Raw genomic sequence first — 10,407 nt, 5'->3', positions numbered from 1 at the left:
AACAAATGTATTTTCAGACAAATTATTCCCTGTGCAGTACTTTTTGAATGATGTGGCGAGCCGCTACGAAGTTGTGATTTATGGTTGTGTAGTAGTGTTAAGAATAAAAATGTTTCTCCAGTAGTGAACTTCCCAAAATCGGTGCTGTGTAAATATTTTAAGTTCCCTTGTTGCATTTTCTGGTGGGGCGATAATTAGTGTGACACACCTGGGAACTTCCTCACACTTTGGAAGCCTGGGAAGGGGAATGCCAGCTTTCCCCTCATTCCCCCGTGTATGTAAATTGTCTGCCCCATCTGTCTTTTCAGACAATAAATACTGACTGATCGAGACCCCGCCTGCTGTACTTCACTTCTGCATCAGCCAAAAGACTGTTTTGTTATGTTTAATGTAGCTGACCAGTTCAAGTCGGTTACATAAACTGGTGCCGTGACCCGGATGGAGGATTCTCCTGATCAGCCACAGCTGATCTCCGGGGTCCAGCTGCCTGCAGAGTGGAGATTTGCGCGGAGGAGCCGGTCTTCATCAGCGACACAGACGCTTCTTTCAGTTTATTAAGGTTTTTGGCAGAAGCCCATACAGTCTCTTTTTATTTTTTTATTTTCTTGCTAAAATATTGAAGTAGCCTAATTTGCAATTTCTATTTTGATGGATGATTATATGTCTAAGGACAGCCTTTACTCTCACACACCTGTAGCTGGGGCGGGTAGAGGCGGGGGTCTTTATTTACTGAGGGGTGGAGGAGTTAAAAAGTTAACTTTCACTGACACAGTGGGGGAGGGTGGTTCTATGCATACACACCCAGTGGGGTCTACTTATGTCGTACAAACACCACAGCCACATATCAGTGATGGGGAGGGGGATTCACCAGCTCATGCATGTGAGGTAGGAGCATCCACGGTAGGGCCCACTTCATCCACGCCCATTTTACCTCCCAGTAATAATGACCCCTCAGCTGAGCTCCGTGATCTAATTACTGAATTGGGGAACAGGATTGGAGATTCAATAGCCAGTCGGCTGTTCACATCTACTCAGCCTATCTCAGAGTCATGTGACCCAGTCTCTCCAGTGGTGCCAGACAGGCATGAACAATCCGGTAACATCAGTGGCACTCTTGATCTCACCAAAGTCAATGTGGTAGTCAAGCCAGATGTTCATGAGCCTGCTGTGTTCAGAGGGGAGGGGTCTGATAAATGCACAGTACAGGAATGGATAGAGCTGATGGAAGTGTATTTACGAAAAAAGAATTGTCCTGCCTCAGATCAAGTTGACGAGATCCTGAGTCATCTGATGGGAAAGGCCAAGAAAATAGTGAAGGTGGGGATGAAAAGTAGCTCGACCCCAGACCACGCAGTCCAGCCAGACATGATCTATGATATCCTGCGGCGATATTTCAGTGAGTCCCCCGCATCATGCTTGCCGTTGGCTGACTTTTATGCCACCCAGCCCAGTGTGGGTGAGAATCCAGTGGATTATTGGGTGCAGTTGAATACGGCGGCGGAGCAGGCAGATCGTCTCCTGAAAAGGCAGGGCAGGAAATTGGAGAACATGAGTGCTGAAATATCCATGATGTTCATTAGGAACTGCAATGATCCTGAGTTGTCCAGTGTGTTCAAGAGCAAGCCTATGAGCAAATGGTCTTCTACAGAGGTGCAGGAAGCGATCGATGAGTATCAGAGGGAGTTCTTGTCCAAGAGAAAGTCAGGTGAAGTTAAACCATCTAAAGTGACTGCGGCTGTTGCTTACTCCATGCCAGATATTAAAGAGGAGGTGAGTGCTCGTGAGCCTAGTTCGCCTAGCCCATCCAGACCCAGCGAGTCCTCCAGTGCGGAGGGGGGTGCGTTCGAGCGTGTCCTGTGTATGCTAGAGAGGGTGCTGGAGAAGACAAACCAGGCTACTCCACTGGGTGTCACACAACCAGCCCAGTGGGTTCGAGTCACTCCCTGCCACGTCTGTGGTGACAGCGCTCACTCTACAAGATCGCACTGCATGAGAGAAAAGAGATGCCTTGCTTGCTTCAAAAGTGGACATCAAAAAAAGGACTGCACAAAGCGCAGGACAGCTATGCCCAACACCACTGCGCCTGCTCAGGGAAACTAAGCCACCCACATGTGGGAGGGGACAATGTGGGTGCATTTAGTCAGTCCCTCAGTTTTGGAGATGATGTGCTATCTACTTATGAAGAAAAATGCAAGTGTGCTCCTGCTGGAAATAAGATTGTGTACCAAAATGTGCATAAATTAGCTAAATCTGGTAGTCTCTTTTATACTGATGTTTCAGTGAAGAATCAAGTTCTGTTACATGCATTGATTGACAGTGGGTCTATGGCCTGCACAATGAATGAAGAGGCCGAACAGAAACTGCAGAGTGTGGGCTTATGTGCTGAGAGCATCACTTTAGACACAGACATGGTACTGGTGGGGTGTGGTGGGGTACAAGTTAAGCCGAAATGCATTTATCAGTTGGAAATGAATGTGTATGGCCAAGAAGTGAGTGTTCCTACACTGGTCGTGCCAGGACAGTGTGATCAATTGATTCTGGGTTCCAATGTGATAAAGCACTTGATTCACCACCTCAAACAAAACTCCAGTTACTGGCGAGTGATGGAGAAGCCTGAATCAACAAATGACCCAGCAATTGAACATTTTCTGAATATGTTATCTGGAATTAACAGATGGAGGGGGAGTGTGATTCCTGACATAATAGGCACAGCTAAGCTGACACAAGCCGTAACACTGCTGCCACGTCATGAACACCTTGTGTGGGGAAGGCTCCCAGCCAACTCACCTGTTTCGGCAGGGAGTGCCATTCTCATTGACGCTCTGAGTTCTCACACACACAAGAAGGATATCATGGTGGGGAGGGCTGTGGCTACGATGTCAGGGGACAGATGGGTGCCAGTCAAAGTCATCAATCCAAGTGACAAGCAGATTACATTGAGGCGGAACACCAAGTTGGCTGATGTTTTCCCATGTGTTGCGTTGGAAGACTTGGATGTGCCTGCCCCCCATTCCCCCTCAAACGATCTTCTGGTGAACAGCCAGAGCCTGCATGATGCTGACTCACCCCCCTCTATCCCCAACTTCAATGAGGCTCTGAATGGACTCGGATTGAGTGACCTGGACATCGATTCATGTGATGTTTCAAGCTATTGGAAAGGCCAGTTGTTCAACTTGATACAGAAGTATGAGAGCCTGTTTTCCAGGAACAAGTTGGACTGCGGTGAGGCCACCGGTTTTGTTCATTGGATCCACCTGACTGATCCTTGGCCATTCAGACTCCCGTATTGACGTGTCCCACCTGGTCACTACCAAAAGCTGAGACAGGTGCTGTCTGAGATGGAGGAAAAAGACATCATCCGGAAGTCTTCCAGTGAGTGGGCGTCACCCCTGGTACTCGTATGGAAGAAGAACGGTGATCTGAGAGTTTGTGTGGATTACAGATGGCTGAATTCCAGGACTGTCAAGGATGCTCACCCGCTGCCACATTAGGCGGATTGCCTGGCTGCTCTTGGGGGAAGCGCACTCTTCAGTACCATGGACTTAACATCAGGATACTATAACATCCCCATGTGTGAGGAGGACAAGAAACTAACTGCCTTTACTATGCCCATGGGGCTGCATGAGTTCAGTCGCATGCCTCAGGGGCTATGTAATGGTCCAGCTAGCTTTATGCACCTCATGACTAACATCTTCGGCGACCAGAATTTTTTGACACTATTGTGTTATTTAGATGACCTACTGGTCTTTGCACCCGATGAAGGCGAGGCACTGAAGCGGCTCGATGTAGTGTTCAGCAGGCTGAGTGCACACGGATTAAAGCTTGCACCCAAAAAGTGCCATTTTCTTCAGCGCAGTGTAAAGTTTCTTGGCCATGTTGTTGATGAGAGTGGCGTGGTGACTGATCCAGAGAAAGTGCAAGCAATTGCTGCCATGACTGAACAAGCGCTAATGCAAGATGATGGTATCACCCCATCCCCGAGAAAAATAAAGTCTTTTTTGGGCATGGTAATGTACTATCAGCGCTTCATTCAGAATTGCTCTAGCATTGCTAAGCCCCTCTTTGCCCTGACAGCGACACCAAAGAAGAGCAAAGGCCAGACTAGGGGTGTGGCTACCTTTAAGAAACTCAAGCCAAGTGACTGGACAAGTGACCAACAAAAATCTTTTGAGCAACTGAAGTCGGCCCTACTTGAGTCAGTGGTCTTAGCTCATCCAGATTTCAGCCGTCCCTTTATCCTGTCCACTGATGTGTCATTAGATGGGTTAGGGGCAGTCATCTCTCAAGTCCCAGAAGGGGAGAGCAAGGCCCGTCCGATTGCCTTCGCAAGCAAGTCTCTGACGCATGCCCAGACCAAGTACCCAGCACACCGGCTGGAGTTCTTAGCTCTTAAGTGGGCAGTCTGTGACAAATTTAGTCATTGGTTAAAGGGCCATGAGTTTATTGTCTGGACGGATAATAACCCATTAACATACATACTGACCAAGCCGAAGCTGGACGCATGAGAACAGAGATGGGTTGCAAAGTTAGCCCCGTACAACTTCAGTATCAAGTATATTCCTGGCAAGAAAAACATTGTGGTGGACGCTCTCAGCAGGCAGCCTTTCGTTCAGAGCTGTGTCAGTAAGAGGCTGGTGTCTGAGCCGTACGGAGCGCTGCTTGAAGAAGCACAGCAGATTAAGGAAAACATGATACAGGAGGTCTTTAGACTGAGCGCCAATCACCAGGGGGTCAGTTGTCTCTCACAAATCTTCAGGCTGGAGCATTCCTCACTCGACAGCGAAAAAGTGAAGGCCATGTTCGAGGGTCATGCTGAGTGGGAGATGGGAACAGCTGAGAGAGCCATCTCCTGGCTTGTCCAGGACGTGCAGCAGCTGGCTACCAGTGGTCAGAGCCCCTTGCCTGTGTTTTCCATCCGGGAGCTGCAAGACAGACAGCAGCAAGACGCCTGCCTTTCCAGAGTCCTCTCTTTTGTGATACGTGGGAGACGACCATCACGAAGGGAAAGGGCTCACGAAACAGATGACGTCTTGAGAGTGTTGAAGCAGTGGGACAAGCTGAAGATGTTGGATGGGCTACTGTACAGGGTGAGCAAAGACCCACTGACTGGCAAGAAAAGACACCAGTATGTTGTTCCTGCTTCACTGGCTAAGCAAGTGCTACAAGGCATCCATGATGACACAGGCCACCAGGGCCAGCAGAGGACCTTATACCTGGCGAGGCAGAGGTTCTTCTGGAGTGATATGGAGCGGGATGTCCGAGAATATGTGAAAACATGCAAGCGTTGCATAGTCAGCAAGACTCCTGAACCAGAAGGTAGAGCACCTCTCGAAAGCATTAAGACTACAAGCCCGTTGGAACTTGTGTGTATTGATTTTTGGTCCGTGGAGGACTTGAATGGAAAAAGCGTGGATGTGCTAGTGGTCACTGACCATTTTACTAAAATGGCCCATGCCTACCCCTGCCGCGACCAATCTGCAAAACAAGTTGCCCGCCAGCTCTGGGACAAATACTTTTGCCTGTATGGGTTCCCTGAAAGAATTCATTCGGACCAGGGTGCCAATTTTGAAAGTGAACTGATCCGAGAATTGTTACAAGTTGCTGGGGTCAAAAAGTCCAGAACCATGGCATACCACCCCATGGGTAATGGGAATGTTGAACGGTTCAATAGGACTTTGGGCAGCATGATAAGAACCCTTCCCCCTAGAACAAAGCAGAAATGGCCACAAATGTTACAGACCCTAGCGTTCGCTTACAACTGCACTGCACACGAATCGACTGGTTACACACCATTCTATTTAATGTATGGCAGAGTACCATGTCTACCAGTGGATGTTATGTTTCAAAATGCTGGAAGGGACTGCGACACTGTGGACTATGACCAGTATGTTGCTAGGATGAGGCAAGATCTGAAGGAGGCTCTGTCAGCTGCTCAGGCCAACGCTCTCACAAGCCAAGAGCGCCAAGCAGACTTGTACAATAGGGAAACAAAAGGACGTGACATTGTTGAAGGTGACCGAGTCTTGTTGGCCAACAAGGGTGAACGGGGACGCAGGAAGTTAGCAGACAAGTGGGGGTCCACCCCGTATATCGTCATCTCTGCCGACCCCAGGTGCCATACTTACCGTGTCAGGAACACAAGCAATGGACAAGAAAGGGTTGTTCACCACAATCTACTTCTCTTGGTCAACTTTCTGCCAATTGAAATGGACAGTGTTGCTCATGAAATGACCCTGAGTGAGACATGTGAATCAAGTGATGACCTGGAGTCGCATGTTGCTGAATCAGAGATCGACAGGACAGCTTGGACAGCCAGTTGGGTGGCAGGGGCCTCTGCCTCCAATCAGCTACAAGAGGCTTCATGCACACAGGGTTCTGACCTGGCCATGCAGTTGAACGTAGGGGAGAGTGATCAGTTGAATGATGCTCTCTCAGAAGAACCCTGTGTACCTGCCAGCTGTAGTGCTGACCAAAGATCCGAAGTGTCTGTGCAGCCTTCCAGTATTGGGAGCCCCCCTAGTAGTACAGTGGGCGTAGTGAGAACCAGGGTGGGAAGGATAGTTAAACCAGTGAATCGACTGATTCAGAACATGGCCCAGCAGTACGCTCAACACACAAACAGCTCAGTTCGTAGTTTGGCTAGGGCACTAATGTCATGAAGGAACACACACACACACACACACACACACAGATATACTCAGACCACTAACATAGGCCTACTGTCCAGTTAGAGAGTGACAGATTTCTTCCTTTTTTGTTTTGTTTTGTTTTTCTCTCTCTCTATTTCATGCCAAGTCAACAGGCGGTTTTTAGTCTGGTATGGTATGGGTGGTGTATAAGGCACCCCTGTAGCAAGTACACTATGGGGGGTCTGCGCAGCCCTCTGTAGTTGCTTTCCCTTTGAGTTGGGTAACATGCATGTTGCAGTATACTGTGAGATATACTTATCCAGTAGCTTTTTAGTGGTTGACTTGTGGGTGATATTTTGGTGAAGTTCAGAGGGGAGTATGTAGTAGTGTTAAGAATAAAAATGTTTCTCCAGTAGTGAACTTCCCAAAATCGGTGCTGTGTAAATATTTTAAGTTCCCTTGTTGCATTTTCTGGTGGGGCGATAATTAGTGTGACACACCTGGGAACTTCCTCACACTTTGGAAGCCTGGGAAGGGGAATGCCAGCTTTCCCCTCATTCCCCCGTGTATGTAAATTGTCTGCCCCATCTGTCTTTTCAGACAATAAATACTGACTGATCGAGACCCCGCCTGCTGTACTTCACTTCTGCATCAGCCAAAAGACTGTTTTGTTATTTTTAATGTAGCTGACCAGTTCAAGTCGGTTACAGTTGCATGGTATGAGTTGCATACGGGCAAAAAAAAAAAAATCACTTTTGTGTCCCCCCCCAATCCTGACATCAGATCTGCACCCCTGTTTGTGATTATAAGAGAAAAATACATATAAAACACAACACATAAGAATTACTTTAATGTGAAACCTAGAGGTTTGCTTTTCCCATTATGTATTATCATTTTCATTATACACGCACTGGACACTTTAAAGGTAGACTGCCTTTCAAATTTTTCAAGTTTAGGTCATTAAAATAATTTTCCATGACGCCCAATTATTTTTGTTTAGCGGACCCAAAGCTACTGAATTTGAATCACAGACTTCCAATTTTATTAGTTTTTTAAATAGAACAATTAATGAATTTAGGGTCATGTGGCCCTAAATTCTCTGCAATTTTTTCTTGCTTCACCATGACCCAATTCAAGATACTACATCATGCATCCCATGGTGGGCCTTCCCCGTTCACGCAAGGCATTGTGGGATACAAATTTGAAACGGGAGGAAAATGGAGGGCACAAATGAAACATGAAAGACTGACTACAGTAACGGAAAGCGAGAAGAAAAGGCATTATGTTGCAAAGGAAAGGAAATGCAGGACCAAACTAATAAACTGTAGGTGCTAAAGAAGGCAACTAGACTTGCTTGAAATTCTTGAAGACGTTTCACCTCTCATCCGAAAGGCTTCTTCAGTTCTGTCTGACTAGTGGGGAGTTCCAGGTATTTATCCTCCAGTGGACCAAAAGCAACCCTAAGGAGAGTCTTTGAGGTCACAGATTGACCCTATCAGTCATCCTGTAGATGCTAGGATCACTGGAGGCCGGGTGTGAACGGCAGCCTAGAGGGTCGTTAGGGTAATTTGTGGGTCATTGACTCTCTGCCATCATGTGAGTCATTGAAGTCAGCTGAGGCCCTGTCCATACGGCAACGGATTCAGGTGAATCCGATACAATTGTTTATCGTTTCGGCCTGGCGTCCACACGGCACCGGCGTTTTGGGTGCCCCAAAACGAAATCTTTTGAGAACGGGTTCCAGAGTGGAAAGATCTGGCAACGTTGCCGTTGCGAAGTCGTCTGGATGAGTAGAACGGATTTGTTTACGATGACGTCACAACCACATGACTGTGAGTGCTTCACGCCGGGTAGAAGTGTAACGAACTCAATGCGAGTTGTCAACAAATCCTATAACTTGGTTCATGAAACGCGCTTACAAAATATTTTCACTGTGAATATTTATTGTGTAATGGTGCAAAGTGAGAGAGAGAGAGAGAGAGAGAGAAAGAGAGAATAGCCCTTAGGGCAGAGTCAATCCCACCAGCAAAAATAGGGAAAAAAAGGAGCGATCTCACCTCTTCAGATGTTGGTTTAAGTCCTACAATACATTCCTCAAAAAGGGCGTAGAAGAACAAATTAATCCATCAACGTGTAGCATTCAATTTATTCCGGACCATTAAAGACGCCGCCTTCCGCGTAGAATCATACGTCATCCATATTGGATGGGTCAAAGCGGAGAATAAAGATGCCTCATTCATGTGCTGCGTTTAACTGTACCAACAGGTTTACCGTCCAAACGAGATCACATGGGATTACCTTTCACAGGTGAGACTGGAAAAATACTTTTCATTGTATTTGGTCATTATAATGTAATTTTACGAACAGATTTTTCTGACTTTGTGGCTAATATGAAGTCTCGCGCATAATAGTTTATGCGCATGCGTCCTTACTTCTTCTATTGTTCTGGTGTCTCCGAAGGGACCGTCTTACAGTGCCCCTAGAGGTGTGGCATGTGTATTGCATCGTTTTCAGCAAGCGTTGCGTTGCCATATGGACCTGATATTTTACTGATCGTTGCCCATGTGGACGCGATATTTTTTTAAATAACATCTCGTTGCTGTTGTCGTGTGGATGTAGCCTGAGTCTTGGTGTGGATCTGTATTCAGTTTTCTGGGAAGTGTGCTAAGGACTGCACTGTAGGTGGCTGATGAGTGGTGTCTCAGACCTTCAAGAATTTCAAACAAGTCCAGTTACCTTCTTTAGCACCTATGGTTTACAATGACCTGCATGACTGAGAACCTTCACAGACAGACCAAACTAATAAATATCGGTAGTCAGCGAGCACCTCGGTGTGATCAGCTGTTCGTTTAGTGACAATGATGTAACGGTCAGTGCATGGTCAAAGTAAACCTGTAGATGGTAGTAATTCAACACTGGATGCCAGCTGCCATAAAACCCAAAAGAAGAAGGAAAAGGAGAAGCAGGTAAACCTGCACACGCGCACACCGGACTTCCTCTGTCTGCTTGACTGCACGAAGCAAGTGAGTTCATGCACATTATTTGCTAGGGAATCCCATCAAATTAAATAATTTTCCAGCCACAGAATGGCCTGGGGTTTTTTTGTTGTTGTTTTGAGATATTGCAGAAATAAACATATATCACGATGACCAAATTTCAGAGGGAACTAAATTTCACTGAATTTATGAAATTGAAAGACCGTATAGCTTTAATAGGAACTTGTTCTTGATTCTAAGATTCCTGTTCTTGGCTGCAGTAGTGGAACACCATGTGTTCTGCTGTTGTATGCTGAGATGCTTTTCTACTCACTGCAGTTGACAGCTCAAACCGATCTTGTCATTTTCCTCTGACCTTTCTTATCAACAAGGCATTTGTTTCCACCCATAGAACTGTCACTCACCCAATGTTTTTTGCACCATTCTGTGTAAACTCGAGAGACTGTTTTGTGTGAAAACCCCAGGAGATCAGCAGTTTCTGAAATACTCAAACCAGTCCATCTGGCACCAACACCCATACCACGGTGAAAGTCACAGAAATCACGATTTTCCCATTCTGATGTTTGAAGTGAACATTAACTGAAGCGCTTAATTTGTATCTGCATGATTTTATGCATTGTGCTGTTGTCAAGGGTTTGGCCGATTAGATAACTGCATAAAACAGCAGGTGGATGTATGGGTGTTCATAATAAAGGGACCAGTGAGTGAAGCTATAGGGCAGGGGTGTCAAACCTGATCCATAAAGGGCCATGTGGCTGCAGGTTTTCATTCCAGCCATGCAG

This window comes from Neoarius graeffei, chromosome 14 (assembly GCF_027579695.1).
Source record: "Neoarius graeffei isolate fNeoGra1 chromosome 14, fNeoGra1.pri, whole genome shotgun sequence".
In the NCBI taxonomy this organism is placed as follows: Eukaryota; Metazoa; Chordata; class Actinopteri; order Siluriformes; family Ariidae; genus Neoarius; species Neoarius graeffei.
The sequence above is the reverse complement of the archived record's forward strand: the minus strand, read 5'-3'. Positions refer to the sequence as shown.